At 35.4% G+C, this 18,742-nt stretch overlaps 2 long non-coding RNA genes across 2 annotated transcripts in view; one reads left to right on the top strand and one right to left on the bottom strand.

Moving 5' to 3' along the window:
- The window catches only part of LOC141554311 (uncharacterized), a 125,454-nt gene that overhangs the window by 53,591 nt on the left and 53,121 nt on the right, over positions 1–18,742 (top strand). The gene's annotated exons all lie outside the window — the stretch shown is intronic.
- LOC141554312 (uncharacterized) overlaps positions 16,343–18,742 on the bottom strand; it is a 148,355-nt gene continuing 145,955 nt past the window's right edge. The window contains exon 5 of the long non-coding RNA XR_012485827.1: positions 16,343–16,893. This is a non-coding gene — a long non-coding RNA (uncharacterized LOC141554312). The remainder of the gene's footprint in view (positions 16,894–18,742) is intronic.

Raw genomic sequence — 18,742 nt, 5'->3', positions numbered from 1 at the left:
AGAGAAACAAGGAACTCTGAGTGCAGATTGAAGTAAAATTTTCTTTATTTTTCTTGCTGTTTTTTGCAATATGGCTAATTTAGAAATGTTTTGCATGATTTCACATATAAAATTTGACATCATAGTGCTTCCCTTTTAGTGGGTGATAGAGAGAAATAATTTGGGACTCAAAATTTTAAAAGAAAAAAATGTTTAAAATAAATATTTTGAGTGATCTAAACCTGTCCCTACTGGCCCTTAATTTAGTGCACTCCATTGTAGCAAGGTAATATAATGGAAAAAAGAGTCTGGAATCTGTGGGCATTATGAGAGAAGGTGATAGACAAATCAATAAATGGAGTTGAAGGTGAGAATGACCAACCATTTTCCTTTGAAGAAAAAGAGAAAATTGTCAGTCCAGCAAAGAATCTTTTCACAAGTTAGCAAATAAAACAGAAAATGACTTAAACTGAATTCCAGTCTGTGTAAAAAGCTATGTTAACACAAAAATATGTAGAATAGATTCAAAGAAGGGGAATATTAAGTTCATCATATTTGATACTATTTTTCTTCAAATTCTTCAAAATCTTGCCATAGTAAGAGTATCTTTAATGTGTAAGAAAGGCATTTCTCCCCCATGAGGTTGCCCCTCATAATCTTAGTCCATCTTAGCAAGATACCTGATTTATCTAAGTAGGAAAAAACAAACCATAAAAATTATTCTTATCGCTTGATGAAGGATGGGTTAGAACTAAAGAATGGCTGGTATACCATGGCCAGAGTCTAGGTTTCAGATACTTGACATGTACTGAGTTGATAACTATGAAAATGGAAAATGATTAAATCTAAATGACAGTACAGAAAGACAATTAGCAGTACCCATAATGGTTTGTATGGCAGAAGGAGAAAAAGAATAAAATATGGTTTGATTTTTTTTGAGATTTGTAACAACTATGAGAAATAGTGATGTTTGTGTATAAAGCTTATTATTTATTCTTCATTACATTTTTCAGGTATAAATAGCACATTAAGTTAAGATGTGTTTTACAGAGAGATAAAGAACTAATAAAATGAGAAATAAGAGATCAATATATAACCCAAATATAGTATATGAAACCATTTAACTAAAACCTGACAACTACCATAAAGTATTTGAAGGATTGTCATATAGGATAGAGATTAGATTTCTCTTTTTTGGACTTAGTGTAGGTAACTGGGCATTCTGACATCTGGGACAAATGTGATTGTAGCACAGAAGACAGAGTCTGATTCATCCGAGGTTCCCAGCCCAGTAGTATACAGCTAGTCTGTCACAGTCAGTATGGTCCCACAGGGAAGGGATGAAAGGATAGAGATCCCAAATGCTGAGTTTTGCACATGCTGCCATTGCTAATGCTCCCAAATATCTTAGATGTTCCAGGGTTTCAGATCAGGTCACCATTTGGGTATAGTTGAGTTGAGAAACTATAATAGGAAGAGAGATGATAATACCCAGGATGGGTTAAGTAGAGAGATGATCTTTTTTCCCATCATGGAACTGATATGGATCAATGGCACACTGATTCTCCATAGCCTTTATACTACAGGCATTGAAAAGAAAGGAAAATAGACTTCCTAATATATTCAAGCAAAACTCTACCATGGTGATTACAGTTCCCAGTATAGTTTATTCAGTCCCAAAGTGGAATGAGCTGTTTCATGAGGTAGGAAAAAACAAACCATAAAAATTATTCTTATCGCTTGATGAAGGATGGGTTAGAACTAAAGAATGGCTGGTATACCATGACCATTCCCTATTACAATAGGTCTTCAAACAAAGGCTATATAATCACTGGTTGGACATCTTGTAAACTGAATTTTTTGCTGGGATGGAGACATTGACATGATGTCTGAGATTCAGTAATTCTGCTGACGAAAAGTTTAGGCAAGGGGTACTCTTCTTGTCTTTTCTCCACTTATCTCATCACCAGCTGGTGTAGTCAATAAGTATATTAAGCCTTGTTCAGTGCCTTCTGTATTATAACAATAACCTTCTAATTGGTCTCTTTGCCTGAAGAGATAAAAATGGATAGACTTTGTACTTGGAAATTATAATAATTTTATGTGTATATTATAATTAGATATAATGTATATTACCAATATTACAATGTTATATAACATATCATATATCATAATATGTTAATATATAATAACATTTCTATAGCACTTTAAGATTTGTAAAATACTTTACATATATTACCTTACTGAACCTCACAAGAATCCTGTGATGTAGCTGTTATTATTCTCTTTTTAAAAATGTGAAATTGTAGGGGCAAGGAGATTCTGACTTGCCCAGAATCACACAGCACGTAACTGTTGGAGATAGAATTTTCCTTACTCAAAATCTACCTGATTTAAAATCTTGCCTAAAACACTGACTATCTATGTAACCCTGGTCGAGTCAACCTCCTGGGTCTTTAGTTGTCACATCCTTAAAGTAAGAATGATACATAACAGCTCCTGTATCACAAGGTGATTGTTAGCATCAAATGAAACAAGTGAAGTAGTTTGCAGACATTTAAGTGAAATATAAATGTCCGTTTTATGATTGTTAATATTATTTGGGGCAAGTGAAGAAAAGGCTTTAAACTAATAAGTCAGAGAGAAAGAGAATCAGTAAAACAGAGTATCATGAAAGCCAAGGGAAGAGAAAGATTTAGGAAAAAGAGAAAGTAGGTAATAGTCAAGAAAAAACAGAAAGTGAGAATAATTTTTGGTTAAAGAAGTCTTTAGAGAATGGAAAATCTTGTAAAAACATTTTGAAAATCATCCCCCTCTTAAGGGGGAATAATTTTTTTCAATTACTATAACATGTGAAATAATTTCTCAAATTTCAAGAAATCTCACATCATAGAATCAAGTAAAATAAAATTCTGTCCAATTAATTTAAAAATTCAGTGAATTTGCCAGCATACTGTAGTATGCTGATATGGATCATTATCTCAACTTCTCACTGATGATAGTTAGCTACCATACTTGCAGGTATTTGACTATTACTCCTCTTAGTATTATAGAGGCAGTTTTGACGGGTGAGGATGTCTAATTATGAGCCCCAACCATTGTGCTTTCTATTTTTAATCAAAATCAGATGAGTCCCTTTTGTACAAATGTGAAATGAGAAGGAATAGCAAAAACATATATCACAGAACAGTTCCTCCAAACTAAGGACATACTCTTCTCTGATCCCCTGGAAAAAGCGTAGAATGGACTCAAATTCAAAATATAGTGGTTGTGAGTTACATTATAGGGAACACATGTGCTCCAGAGGTACCTAACAAGTGCTGATACTAGCATCTTTTTTTTCTTTTATGGAATACTCATGGTTCATCTTAGATGATTTCTAAGCTCAGAGGATTCGAATGTTCTTGAGTCCAAAAACATTACTTTTTCTCCACTATGAAGATTCATGCACCCCAAAGATGTTACTTCTCTCAGATGATTCTTTTTCCATGTGCATCTGCAAATACTTCCTGCCTTTGTCATTAAAAAATGAGGAAGCAATTAAATGTGTATGAATGAGACCTACCCTTTTCTCTAAAAGACCTGTTGCTTTTTAACATCTCTGTTTTACCCAAGGAATGATGTGACTATGGGAATTCAATCTAAATGTAGAAGCTCAAAAGAATTCTTGTTTGACTATTGTAGGGAGCTCTCTTCCCTCCAAAACCTCCTCCCAGAGTCCAGTGGTGGCCCTAATTTATACTGTTGCCTTGATTGTGACTATCAAGACACTATGTACCCTGTGGATTTGGTATATGTCCCTTCTCAAACACTTCCAACTCTTTCAATGTTTTCAGTTAAGTTTCCTACTCTTCTTTTGTGATTTAAATATACCAAATTAAGAAGCTTGTTTTTTTTTTAACATTGATTGACTTATCTAATTCTTCTCTAAAGCTTTTTAAAATCTCTCTCATCTATTTACAAACATAACTTTATAAACCATTATTCTGCAAAATGTGCATTCATTCATACCTATTTTAGTTATCGTGGCCCTTGCCAGACTCCAATTAAACTGCTTCATCTCAACAAAGCATTAGCTACTTTTTCTCCTATCTTTTCCCACCTATTTTTTTTTCAACTATGATCTACTATCCACATTCTACAATTTTCTTTATATACTCTTAGATTTTACCTCCTCATTAATCCTCGTGTTTGTTCTGTCTTGCTTCCTTTTTTTTTTTTAAATGCTCTCTGGAGAAATCAAAATGAACCAAAATCTAGTTTTGCCCTGGAAGACATATGAACATTTTATATGAGTTTACAAAATGTACATTCACTTCAATTCTGTAGTATTTCCTATTTAATTCTAGATCTATGATCCCTTGTGACATAAAAGTTGAATCTAAATCTGATGATAATTTGCATAGTAGAGATTGGAACAACTGTCATCAATTGCTCCTTGCTCAGTTTAGCATTTCAATAAATCCTGGAGATTCTTTCTTCCAGCACCTGGATTATTATGTGCTATGCTGCCTTCTTCCTGATTCTCCTTAACTATATTTACATGACCATATGTGAAACTGTCAGAGGCAACAGAGACAGTTCTTATGGGAGGTCAAGACCAGTAACTAAAAAAAGAGCCATACTGAAAATCTAGCAATAATAGATTTGGAAATAAAAGCGCTAATTTGATTTTCTTGTTTTTTTTAAAACAATGTATTTAATTCATTAGTCCTCCTCTTTTCTATTTTGTTAATTTATGTTTTCACAGATGTCATTTTTCCTTTCAGGACTTATTTAGCTTCAAAGTTCTATCTTTGATGAGAAGACTTAGTTTTACATGGCAGGCTATTTTGTGGTATATACTGATCCTTTTTACTTTGAGGAATATCATTCCAATACTTCTGTATTTTATTTTAGACAGGGAATAAACTTAGAATATTTATTGTTTTCCATAATAGTGAGAGGACTTTCTCTTGACTACTTACAACATTTGTTGTTTAACATTGAAATTTTGAAACTTAAGCTCTATGATCCTTGGTATCTGTGAAGTGTGGGTTCTTTTATTCAGTGATCTGTGGAATCGGTTTTTAATTCTTCTTGCTAATTTTAAAAATCATTTTTTGTAATGTTATATTCATGACTTTGACTTTTTATTTTTAAGGAAAACCCAGAATCTTCCAATTATCTTTATGCATGTTATCCTTAAGGGTGTTGATTTGTTCTTTTCTCTATTTTGAAAAATTTTACTCTAAATCTTTATTTCTAATTCTACATTTTCTATTCTTTTTTTTAACAGTCTTTACTATCTTGGAGAGATTTTCCATATATACTCCCTCTCTCGTTTGTCATTCCGAATTCTCTTTTGAGAATTCTGATTTTTTCATTTTAATTATTCTATTTCTTTTTGAGTCATTCTGGAATTTCTATGTATTAATCCATTATTTTTTTAAAAGATCAATTTTTTTGAGAGTCAGAAGTTTTGATTATTTGGATTCTAACAGGAATTGAATTCAGGAAAAAAAGGAAGTACAATATTCTAAATCAAAAAGATTAAAAAAAAATCAGATTAGGAAAGGAAAAAGATCTCATTGTAAAATCACAGTTAGCTCTAGACCAACACAATTATACAAATGTAATCAATTTCTCTTGAATTTGTCCAAAGTGGGAACTATGTTATTATTTTAATACTGGCAGAACTGAGCCCAGTGATACCTCTTCTATTTGGCTCTTTCCTGGTCCCCAAATTGTTGGTATTTTCAATCTCCTAGAATTATCTTATTTTACATATATACATATATATAGATATATCTACATGTCTATATCTATATCTATAAGCATAGATATAGATATAGATATAGATATAGATATAGATATCACCCAACTGAATTAGCTCTTTGTGGACATTTATCTTGCTTTTGCTTTTGTATTCTCAATGCCTCACACAGTGCTTTGCACTTTATAGCACTTAATAAATATTGTTGAATTTAATTGGATCTAATTGTAAGCCAAGCATTTATTATGTGCTTTTTACGTCCCAAGGCTTACGTTAATTGCTGGGAAAACAAATACAAATGGAAAGAAAGTCAGTCTCTGCCTTAAAGGATCTCACACTCTAGTGGGGAAAGGCAGTGCTGAAAAGGGTAGAGTGACAGTGGTACAAGAGCATAATACTAAAAGTCTAAAGTGTAGCCTGGAGAGGAATAGAACATCTTTGGTCTACATGGCCTTTTTTTTTTGTTTTTCATGAAGGGCCTGGGAAAAGTCATCCAATCAAAGGGAGAGGTATTAGGGGTAATGGATACTGCTAAAATATAAACCTCAAGGCAAAAGTGAGTCCCCAGGATGAAGAAGGTCAGGGTCATGAAGGAGAAAGTTCAGAATTCAGCCTGGCAAGAAATTAGACTTATATGAATATCCTTCCAGCAGATTATATGCAAAATTCAATTGATACACTTTGTTAAAAATTTTTTAAAGTAATTTGATCCATGAACTCACTGACATTGGAGAACAAAATCTCTTAGGAGGATGCTACCTGCATTTGTATACTAATTATCAGTTATAAAACTAGGAGGAGATATACTTAATAAACTACTAATGAGCTATATTTAATGAACTATATGCCGACATTCTCTTATAGAATATGAGAAACAGACTACTTTTCTTTAAAGACTAACAATCTTTACACCTGTCTTGTTTTTTTCTAGCAGTAGACAATAGGACATTTGGAGCACTGCTAAATGAAGAGCTACTTTTATTCGAGAGAGAAGCAATTTAATGAGAACTAGCAAGCATATGAATTATCATGGCAATTTTCAGCTCAATAATGAACATATAAACCTATTTAAATGACTTCTACAGGTTAAGAACAAAATCCTTCCCTGTAAACCTAAACTACAGGACATAAAAGCATTTCTGAAAAGAGGATAGAAAGTGATTACCAACTGATACCTTCATTATCAATCTTAGAGAAGTAGAAAAGCTAAGAGGTGTTCCTTTACTGCCCAAATGAAAGGGGGAAAGATGAGCAAGAGAAGACTGCTTCTTTCCCTAAACAGGAGGGAAGGAGAAAATCAGTGTTTAGCTCATAGTAGACACTTAATAAATGTTTATTGATTGAAAAATCACCCCTCTGCTCCTCCATCTCCCACAAAGAGAGAGTTGGATTAAAGAAAACCTGTGACCTTAAGTCTCACCTACTTTGTCTAATTTGGTCAGGTCACATGCTTCTAATTATTCCCTTTCTTGTTAGGACATAGGTCTATTCATCCCTGCTCTTTTGAAGATGGAAGGCATTACTGTACTTTACACATTTGAACATCAGCAGAGATGCCCCTTGCAGTTCTGAATCAAGGGACCTTCCTATTTACAAAAGAAAGATGCATTTTCAATTAGAACTATCATTTTGGCTAGTATCAAATGAGGGAAGTATCACTCTTGATATGACTAAATTTAAAGGCATTTATTATGTGCCAAGAACTGTGCTAAGTGCCGAGAGATGCAAATAGAAAAGCAATACAATCCCTGTTCTCAAATAGTTGATAGTCCAATTATTGTTGTTCAATCATTTCAGTCTGTGTGACTTTTCATGATCCCATTTGGGTTTTTCTTGAGAAAGATACTGCAATGGTTTGCCATTTCCTTCCCTGGCTCGTTTTAAAGATGAGGAAACTTAGGAAAATGAGGTTAATCAGGCAGGATTATGTAACTATTAAATATCTGGGACTATATTTGAACTCACGGGAAATCTTCCTGACTGCAGGCCTGGAACTCTATTCACTGTACCATCTAGCTGCCCAAAAGATCAACTCCTCCCCAAACCTGGGATATTCAAATAGAGACCACACATTTTAAGGAGGTTTCAGCTACAGGACAGATAGAACCAATGGTCCTTTATTGTGATAATTATTTTTATTATTAAAAAATGAATAATACATTATATGCGTATATATACACCCCCATCCTACACAATATTATGGTAACATGATCATTTTATAATCTTGTTATAGTATGATTAAGGAAATTGTCTTGTCCTTTGTAATCCATAATTCCATAAGTTCTCTCTAAATTATGTACTTAATAGGTTGGAGGCCTTTCTCTAAATCTTTTTATGTTCTATAGGTACACATGTAGTACTTATAGGCTATCATTTTCTATTATCTTTTCATAAGTCATCATTGGTAATGTGATATATTCTAGGAAATACATTGGGGCAGCTAGATGGCACAGTGGATAAAGTGCTGGGCCCAGAGTGAGAAAACTCATCTTTCTGAGTTCAAGTCCAACTTCAGACATTTGCTAGTTGTTTGAAAAAGGGTAAATCCCTTAACCCTGTTTCCTGATCTGTAAAAAAAAGTGCTGGAGAAGAAAATGGCAAACCCCTCCAGAATCTTTGCCAAGAAAAGTCCAAATGGGATCCCAAAGAGCTGGACAAACTAGAAAAATAACTGAACAATAAGACACACTCATCACATTCATCCCAAATTTTAATTCTTTGGAAATTATCATGTTCTGTAATTCATAGTCATTAAAAATTGGTGTTAAAATGTCTTTTTGTGTGTCAAGATGCAGCTTTGGATAAATTAATGTACTACAAAATTTTTCAAATGCAATTTAGCCCCCTCTCTTCCTCTTATTCAATTTTGGATTCTGTTCATTAGAGCTCTGCAGTGTCTATCCAATATACCTGTACTGACAGCCTTAACTCAGTGGAGTACCCATTCAATTACATGCTACTCCTCTGGACAAGGGCATAGTTAGGTTTTTGGTTTTTTGGGGTTTTTTTGGAATGGGTCCAGGGGTATTCATAAACAGGAATGAATATAAGGAATAATTCCTCCATTTGATCTCTGTGTAATTCTTCCTCCCTACCAATGGTGAATCTCTTTGTCAAGTCAAGGCCTCCCTATTTATACATTCTATCCCCAGTTCTGAACATCATCAGAGATGCCCCTTGCAGCTTTGAATCAATGGGCCCTGCCCTATTTACAAAATTGATATTGCTTGATACTGGTAATCAAAAGATTATTGGACGGAATCAAATCTGTGTTGCATTTATTAAAGAAAATTATATCCTATAAATGGAATACACCTTATTAGAGAAACCACTAAAAGTCTATATTTTGTTCTACTATTTCAGATGCCTTTTAAACAAATAGTAAACCCAGCAGCATGGTGTAGTTTCTAAACATTTTAATCAGATGTGTGACTAGGAATTTGTTATTTGCTGTAGAAAGCTTTTTTGAAATCCCCTCTGGCTCTTCTTCTAAAGTCCTCCAGGATTCCCTCAATAAGTATAGATCATAGCCATTAAATCATTTTAAATTTCAAAGCCCTAGAAGGAAAGTACTACTATTTTTGTTTTGTTTTTTAATCTTCTGGTGCTTTATGGATGATCAATAAATAATAAATGATCACAAAGTCAAGGAATTTAGTGTATATACAATAATATGGAATGGATATCAGCCTTATCCCATATTAAAGATAGTAAACCTTATCTTTTCTAAGTTGGAATAACATTTATAACCCACAATTTTTGATCTTGTTGGCAATTATACCACATATGACACAAAGTATTCAGAAAGTGTTTTGTGGACATGTGAATGCAAATAAAGACATAGTTTTTGGGTTTATTATCTCAAAAGGGAAAATACTGATTACTGATAACCAGGTTAAGGCAACAATTCCATTCAGAGGGAGAGTTGGTTGCTCATCCTGCTATATTCATCATTTTCCCCCAGTGTAAGTTTCATACTGAACAGTATAATGATCAGCCAAAGTTATATAAAAAAAATTTACTCCTCCTCATCTGTTCAGTTAAAAGAATATGCATTCCATATCTATGTCTGCACGGAAAACAAAAATGACTTTAGAGTTACCTTACCTATCTATCTCTATACCTGTCTGCCATGTTTCACTAAGCTTCCTGGATGGGTCTGATATTGAAAATGGGTTGGTCCAGAAGGGGAAAAACATAGTAGTGTTTCCCTTAATTTATCTTATTCATCCAGAGGGAAAAATACATATTCTTTCTATAGATGCTTAGTCTTGATTCTCTTCAGCCAAATTCCAGTCAGGTTCAGAATATATTAGAATACTAAAGGCTTAGATTCATTCTTCCATCTCCTTCATGTTGTTCCTGAGTGATTAAATGATTTGCCAGATCTTCCTAACTTATTAATATAATTTTACCATGGAAGTGACCCCAAGCAGATAGCAAGCTACCATTCACCCCATGGGAAATGGGAGAAGAGGAAGGCTAGATTTAAAAATAAATGTTATGTAAAAAACAAAAGGCACTTAAAAATATAAGATTTTAAAAAAAATAACCCTTTCAAGAAAAAGTTCCCAAATTCTTTATAATGCATCCTCTGACAGGGTATAAAAAGAGCCCTTCCACAAAACTCCCATCTATCATTCCTGTTCATTCCATCCTTCCCTGTTATAATCAACCCAAGTAGCAGAAAAAAATAGCAAAGGCTGGTGACTTTGCTTTTAGGATTTAAATGTGGGAGGACTTGAGAGATCATGTAGGCCTTTTTGATATCAGACTGCATTGGTGATGGTCTATAAAGAGTAGACTTGAGGTCTATAGCCTTCTCCACAGAATCATGTTTTTAAATAAAGAAAATGTAGAGTGACAAAGGAAATCAACTATATTGAAATAAAAATATAATTTTTCCCATCCAAGTTCCACAGACACCATGAAATCTAGGTTAAGAATCCTTAATGTGATTCTATTCCCTCATTTTGCAGATTGGAAGATTAAGGGTCCAAGAGAGGGAGTTTTTTTCATTGTGGTTCTGCAGTATTACAAAAGGGCAGAGCTGAATCCAAGATCCCTGATTCCAAACTTTCCTGATATTTCTCTGAAGCTGGAGATGAGAAAAGGATATCTTTACTAATTGCTCTCACCATCTTCTCCCTCCATCTCTTACTTGAAACCAGAGCCAGTTGGCAACCTTAGAGAAACTGTTATAGGTTGTTTATACAGTAAGGAAAAACTGTTTCTAGCCTCTGCTTCAGTTCAGAATTTTTCTGTATCTGTGTTTTTATTTGCTAAGTTCCATGTTTGGTTTTTGATAGAAAATTAATGTAATTTGAACTTTTAAAAATCCCTAAAATGGGATTATTCTCACACACCAGTATTTCTCTTCTTAGTTAATGAAAGCTGTGCTGAGGAAGCACTCAGAATGCATCTCTTGATAGTTAATGTTAATAGAGACACCAGAGCATTCTCTAAGCTATTAATCTGCGGATAATAGAAGGCCCATTCCTTAAGTACACACAGAAGAAAGAATAGAAGAAATACTAGCTATGACATCCAATGAATTGTCTTTCTCCCACTCTGCGGTGCCCTTGTAACCTAGGGCATGTAGTGCAGGCTGGCAGCCGTTAAGTTACAGATTTAAAAGGGCTGGAATCTCTCCGTTCTTTTGCAGGTTGCCTGATGGATTGGTGAGTAATGTACTTGAAGAGTGCATTACTGAGCCCCAGACTAATGGCCACCTCTTGCCCATGGGCCCTCTCGGTAGATCATTCATTGTGCTGCCTCATCAGTGTCCTGCCAGTCTATATCTGGCTATGAGTGCTTGCTGTTTCTAGCCTGATTAATTTCCAATAGAGCTCCATTACTATTCTCAATGAGATTTAATCCAATATAAAAAAAATTAGTTTTGGAGATTCTACAAAGTTATCAAAAACCAGCAAGACCAATTCTTTTCCTAAGAAAAACCTAAATATCACAGTGCACTGTTCCACTGAATGTTCTCCTATAGTGATAGCCATAGTTTTTCTAAATCCAGCAGTCTTAAAAATTAAGTTTGAGGCAACCAATCAGAGAGTGTGGAGACAGGTGACATCCCACCTTTTCTGTCTGCTTCCTTCCTCTTCTGCTCAGATCCCTAACTTCCTCCAGTCTGAACCTGAGACTCAGACCCTCAGGGTAATTATAGCCTAATTCTGCCAAAGCAGCTACAACTGGTGTCAAGGAGATAATTTCTGCTCCCACCCTCTACTCCCAGATCACTTTAGGGCTTTAGCATGTACCCTCTCAGAGGACAAACTTGTACACTTGAGGGCAGAGACCAATGAATGAAGGCTCAACCTCCTCTCTTTTCATTTTAGATGAGACAATGAATTCCATAGACTGAACAGTCATGGATGGTTTGTGCATTGTCTTTCCCTTCAATCCACCCAACTTTCAAGCTTCTTTGTTACTGTCAAGGAAACCCTCACTTTTTTCAATCATCTAAGTTTTCACAATTTTAGCATCTCCTTTGACTCTTCACTTTCTCCTTCTCCACTTTGTCTGTCTGTCTATCTCTCTCTTTATATATATATATATATATATATATATATATATATATATATATATATATATATATATATATATATATATATATGTCTTATGTCTTTATTCATACAGCCCCTTCCTTGCCATGGACCTTTATCCATGTCCTTTATCACATGGACCTCAAGTATTTCCACTCTAGTTTATCCTACACATACTTCTTCACTTTTGCCATATTCCATTTTAAATTCCTATTTTGGAATAGACATAGTTTGTAGTATATTACTATAGGTATATAATTTAATAATAATGTAATGCATAAGTATATATATACATAAAATCTTAGAGATACATGCTCAGAATTGTTTTACAGACAGAAGTGTGGGATCATGGCCACAATGGCTCCACACAGTGGATTTCAGCATAAGTAGAAAGTAAAATATATGACATCTCATTCTTCTCTCTTCTGGAATCAATCAGTAAACAATTATGAAGGACCTACTATGTTTTCAGCACTAATATACAAATACAAAAATTAAATGGACTCTGACCTCCAGGAGTTTATATACTATTAGGGAAATCATTAAAACAACTGAGAAGAGAAAAACAACAAAAAAAAGAGTAATATTTGGCCATTATTCAGAGGTACTTCAATTTCCAAAATACAGAATTTAAAAGATGAAGAAATCATTCAACCTATTAATCACCAGATTTAGAATCTTATATGATTTCAAATCATATTCTATCCAATCTTTGGTCTCTCCCTAAGTACTGGTTCCTTCTTTTGTTGTTGTTCATTTATGTCCATCTCTTTGTGACCCTGTGGTATTGTCCATTGGGTTTTTCTTGACAGATCCTGGATCGGTTTGCCTTTTCCTTCTTTAGTGGAGTAAGGTGAAGTGACTTGCCCAGGGTCACACAGCTGGTGACTCTCTGAGGCCAAATTTAAACTTAGGTTTTCCTAAGGCCCCACTCAGCCACTTAGCTGCCTCTTGGCTCCCTTCCTTTCTGCCTACAAAATACACATATCTCCCCCATTCATAATACTCTTCTTTTGTCATTCAAACTCCTTGAAAAAAATCTTCCTGAGCTCAGTATTTTTAGTTCTCTTCCCCCTAATATCTAACTTCTGATTTCATTACTTAATTGAAAATGCTAACTCCTAAATTAGTAATGATCTCTTAATTGTCAAATCTAATGGCCTCTTCTCTCCCTCCCTCCCCTTCTCGGCCTCGGCCTCTGTGTCTGTCCCTCCTTCCTTCCCTCTCCCCTCAGTGTCATTCTTTCTGTGTTTGTGTCTATGTGTGTGAGTCTATGCCTCTCTCTATGTGTTGCTGTTTCCCTGTCTGTCTCTGTATTTGTGTGTCTCTTTACCTGTCTCTGTCTCTCTCTGTTTCTCTGTCTCGTTCTCTGTCTCTCTCCCTCATTCCCTCCGTCTTTCCTCCTTTCTCTCTCTGTCTCTGTGTGTGTCTTTCTCTGTGCTTTTTTGTTTGTGTCTCTTTGTCTCTGTGTCTCTCTGTTTATGCTTGTTTGTGTGTGTGTGTGTCTCTTGTCTCTGTCTGTGTGTGTGTGTTTGAATGTCTCTCTCTCTGTCTCTGTGTGTGTTTTTGTGCTTCTGTGTGTCTCTCTGTGTTTGTATTTGTGTGACTTTGACTCTGTCTTTGTGTGTGTTTGTGCTTGTTTGTGTTTGTGTCTCCGTCTCTGTGTGTGTTTGTCTCTGTGTGTCTCTGTGTTTGCATTTGTGTGTCTTTGTCTCCCTCTGTGTGTATTTGTGCTTGTTTGTGTGTCTGTCTCTCTGTTTGTGTTTGTGTCTCTGTCTCTCTTTATCTCTGTGTGTCTCAGTGTATTTGTGTATTTCTGTCTCTCTTTGTCTCTGTGTATGTGTTTGTCTCTGTCTCTGTCTCTCTCTGTGTGTCTGTCTCCCTCCCTCCTCTCTCTCCCCCTTTCTCTTTTCTCTCTCCCTCCCTCCCTCCTCCCCCCTTGTTCTTTTTAACATCTCTGCAGCATTTAGCCCTGTCTTACTCATGAGACTCCCTGAGTTTTCATAGTTCTCTTTCTCTTTCCTGTTTGGTTTTCTTTGTTAATTCATCATCCATATTATATGTTCAATAGCCATGAATACCACAAGGCTCCATCCTTGGTCATCTCGCTATATACTTTTTCCTTTGGTGAGCTCATCAACTCCCCTGGGCTAGGTGACCATCTTTATATGACAATCTCCTGATCCATGTGATCTAATAGTCTTTCTCCTGAGTGCTAGTCAACCTCATCAGCTACCCGTTGATGGTCCCAGAGACCCCTTCCGCAGAACAAGTGCAAAACAAAACTGTCTTCTCCTTCGAACTCATTCCTCTTCCTAACTCCTCTAACTCTGAGGAGAACACCCCATCCTTCTGGTTGAATCCCACTCCTCACCCATTTCACATGTCACATGTCAAGTCAGTTGTTAAATCCTGTAGTTTCTATTTCTACAGAATATCTTGCAAACCTTACCTCTTCTCCATCCCAGCTGATTTAGGTCCTTATCACCTCTCCCCTGGATGATTGCAGTTGCTCTCTCTTTGGTCTCCCTCCCTCTTGCCTTTCCTCTCTCCTATCTGTTCTCCATATAACTGTCTGAGCTTTCCTATAGTTTGGTCATATTATCTCCTCCATTTAACTAACTTAAGTGGACATTTTGTTATCTCTAGAATCATGTATTAACTCCCATGTTAAGCATTTAAATCTCTTCACATTCTGGCCTTCAAGGAATTTACATATGTATGTATGTATATGTGTATATATGCACATATATTAAATTAAATAAATATTTATTAACAACTTACTTTGTAATAGGCATTGTGCTAAGTATATGTATTATATGTGTGTATTTATAAAATATATAATAAAAATACACAGTATACAAATGAGTATATTACCTAGCATAGAGTAAATAATAAATAAGCTTATTGATCACAACATTGAATGAAACTTAAATAATGTTTAGTAGTGGTTATTCAGTCTCTAGTTTCATATAAATAATAAACTCTCAAAGGATTTATCAGTCATCTGAGAAGTCATCTTAACAGATCATCTCATAGCTGGAGGTTACATGTTCATTTAGTCTTTGCTTTCTTGAATGTTTTGCTGATACTGGAACAGACGATAATACTGTTTAATGATGTAGTTTCTATCTCTGTAGTAAAGCAGAGTAATGTCAAGAATAATCATGAAATGAACTTGATTTTCCAGGTTGAATTGAATAGGAGAATTAGTAGCCATTTTTAGATTTAGTTTAGGGATGAAAGTGTAGAAATAATTTCCTGAACTTATTAATTCATATGTATTTGTTTCTGGTCCCGATATTTTTTGTAATGTAGTTTTTAATAAAAACAATGGAACATTCAACAAGTCTGTTCAGTGATATATACATAAAGATATAACTTATTTTCAAACAAGGAATAAGTGAGTATTTGCAATGTACTCACTCAAACTCAAATTTACAATGTGTTCAGTACTAAGCGCAGCAATATAAGACTATATACAAGTGTTCAATTATATGATAGGTAGCACTGGAGTGCTATAGAAGTTCAGAGAAACTGTAAAATTTAAAAGTGGTAAAGTGGATGGAGTACTGGACCTGGAATCAGGAAGATGGAGTTCAAATCTCATCTCAGACAATCAATAGCCATAGGCAAGTCATTTTATTTTCGTGCCTTAGTTTCCTAATCTGTAAAATGGGTACAAATCTCATAATAAAATGGCACTTACCTGACAGAATTGTTGGGAAGATAAAATGAGATAATGTACAAAGTGCTTTCTAAATCTTGAAGTGATATCTATGTATATATTTGCAGATAAGTAGATAGATAAATATATGCTTGCTATAGTCAATGACCTTTTTCTCAATCCTCATTCTTCTTGACCTCTATGGATTGTTTTTCTCCTTCATACTCACTTCTCTTCAGAAGATGATTATTTATTGGTTTGTTTGTTTTTGCAGAGGAAAGACTTTATAAAAGGAAGATTCACATGATGGTCATACGTAGATGAATTGGAATCTGGTTAGCTGCAATCCAAGCTGTTGCAGCAATTTGAGGATTAGTAAATGAAGGTCTGTACTAGGGCAAAGGCAAAGAGAGAGAAGAGAAAGAAACACATACATTGTAAGAATAATAACGATATCTTTATTCCTTTCCATATTAGCTGTTGCTATATCCCCAAGGATTCATTCATACCTCTGCAGGCTTTTGTTATATAAGGAGTTGCTTTGAATGGTGCTGTTATTTCCAGTCTTTAATATACCATATTGATAGGTGGGCATTCAAAATGTGATATGAAAACAAAAGGAGGAGAAACTAATTTAAATGTTTAAAATATAGCAACATCCGGGCTAGGACTAGAATTCAAACTAATATATGGACAACATAAGTTTGGAAAAATGTACTCCATTAGGAATATTTTGTTTGGAGGCAGAACTATGATTTTAATAATGGCAAAACATAGCGAGATAGTATATGCAATTATAGAAGATAAAGTGATTTTAATCCTGGTTGTCTAGGGATATCTTGGGAATATTATTCTAGAGATAGGCAGTTAAAATTTTCTGCAAACCTAGGTTTTGTCCAGTGTGCACATGAATCCAGCAGCTAGAAGAGACCAGCCTGAAATAGAGTGTAATAAGGCAAACAATAGTTAATCTTATAGTATGGCATCATGGAAAGAGGGTCAGGAAACCTAAATTTTAGTCCTGCTTCTGCCATTAGCTCACTATATGCAATCTTAGCATGGACCTGTCACTTAACTTATCAAGGTACCATTTTCTTCATCCACAAAATGAAAAGGTTGGGCTAGCAATTCTAGCAAAAGCTCTAGCTTTCTACCAATGATGAGGGCTTTCTGCTCCCCCTGAGACAGGTCCACTTTTACCCCATCTATTTTAGCCCCATCTATTGCTCCAGAATAGTAGAGATATAAAATTGCATCAGAGTCATAATGGCCTTCAGGGATTTAGCTGAGTGCTTTGTCATCCCAGATATGAGGAACACCTGAACATCGGGGAAGAATCCACCCCTGGGTCCCTTCCAAAGTACTTCTGGCCTGGGAATGACCTGGTCAAAGTGAGGATGAGTGAAAAAGCCCACAGTAAAATCCCTTTCTCTGTTCACCTTTCTGCATCTGCATCAGACAGCTAATCGGAATATCAGGGAGATGTGGATGGGGGCATGGGAGAAGCCTGGCTGTTTTGTTTTATTTTTTAAAAAAACATTGAAATAAGATCAGTCAAAGATGTCACGAAGTACTCAATGAACCTGGCTAATCAGCTCGTTTGCATACTCAGTTTCCAGTAATAAAGAGTTATCCGTGTACAATTTTTGCTGCTGAGTCTCCAGCTTTACTTGCCTAGGCAAGGGCTTGTTTTAAAACTGAGAAATTTTCTTTGCTTGCTTCGCCATCTCCTTGCTAGGATTTTCTTTCTTTAACAAGCACAACAGCATGCTGCTGCATCTTCAAAGAGGAAATTAATTCCGTCCGCAAAAGGGTCAAGTGCTAGAAATGCATAGCCATGCAGTTTGCGTGGCAGGATACAGAAGATATGATGCTAATAAGATTCTAAGATGAGAACAGCAGACTGTCTCTGGGGATTCAGATGAAGGGGTCTGTAAATTTTAAAAGAAATGGCCTCCAAAAACTAATGATGTCTGCTTTCCAATTCATTAATAATGTGGAGTGGGGAGATGGGAGTGAGATCCAGGCCATGCTTTGAAATATCAAAATGTAACGAGGAAGAAAACAGTGAGAGCTCATCTCAATGGGGTCATAAAGCTGGGAGAAGGAGGGAAACCATAAGATGATGTGGGGTGGGTGCACAGGGTCGGGGAAGGGACTCCTTCTCTCCTCTCTGTGGATACTTAGGTGCATGTAGTACCTTTATCTATATGCAAGTAGATTAAAAAAAAAAAAAGTTCAACTGGGAAAAAAAATAACAGAGCAGCATTGATAAGGTTTTTGCAATTTTCATATGTAAGGTGACTCAGAGAGAATATTTCAAGTATTGTTAAAAAAAAAAAAAAGGCATCTGAGTTCTCTGTCTTACCATATTTACAAATGCAACTCTGAAAACCTTAGCATCCACCTTTTTGCATTTTACTCACGAAATGGAGAAAGAAGAACCTGAACCTTGTTTGTAGTTAATAGTAGTAGAAGAAAAAAAAATAAAACCCTCAGGCAAAGCCTAATGAACCAAGAGCAATTCTGAGCTCTTCTCTGTAATATCTGCAGAGACGGTGTCTTTCCAAGAGCTGTCTGGACACGTCGTGTGACCTTGCTGTTTTACATCATTAAAATTTCCCATTACTGGGCTAGTGTTTGCATGGAAGGGCTGTTGTGCAGATATTCTCCCTCCTGCATTCAGAGTTTGCAGCTAATAGAAAATGCCTCTCTGCTTGAACAGTTCTCGGAGCTAGGAGGTATATAGTAGCAGGAGAGTTTAGCTTTGGCTTTTAATTTTGA

Source organism: Sminthopsis crassicaudata, chromosome 2, assembly GCF_048593235.1.
Source record: "Sminthopsis crassicaudata isolate SCR6 chromosome 2, ASM4859323v1, whole genome shotgun sequence".
Lineage (NCBI taxonomy): Eukaryota > Metazoa > Chordata > Mammalia > Dasyuromorphia > Dasyuridae > Sminthopsis > Sminthopsis crassicaudata.
This window is presented reverse-complemented; position numbering and strand designations above follow the sequence as displayed.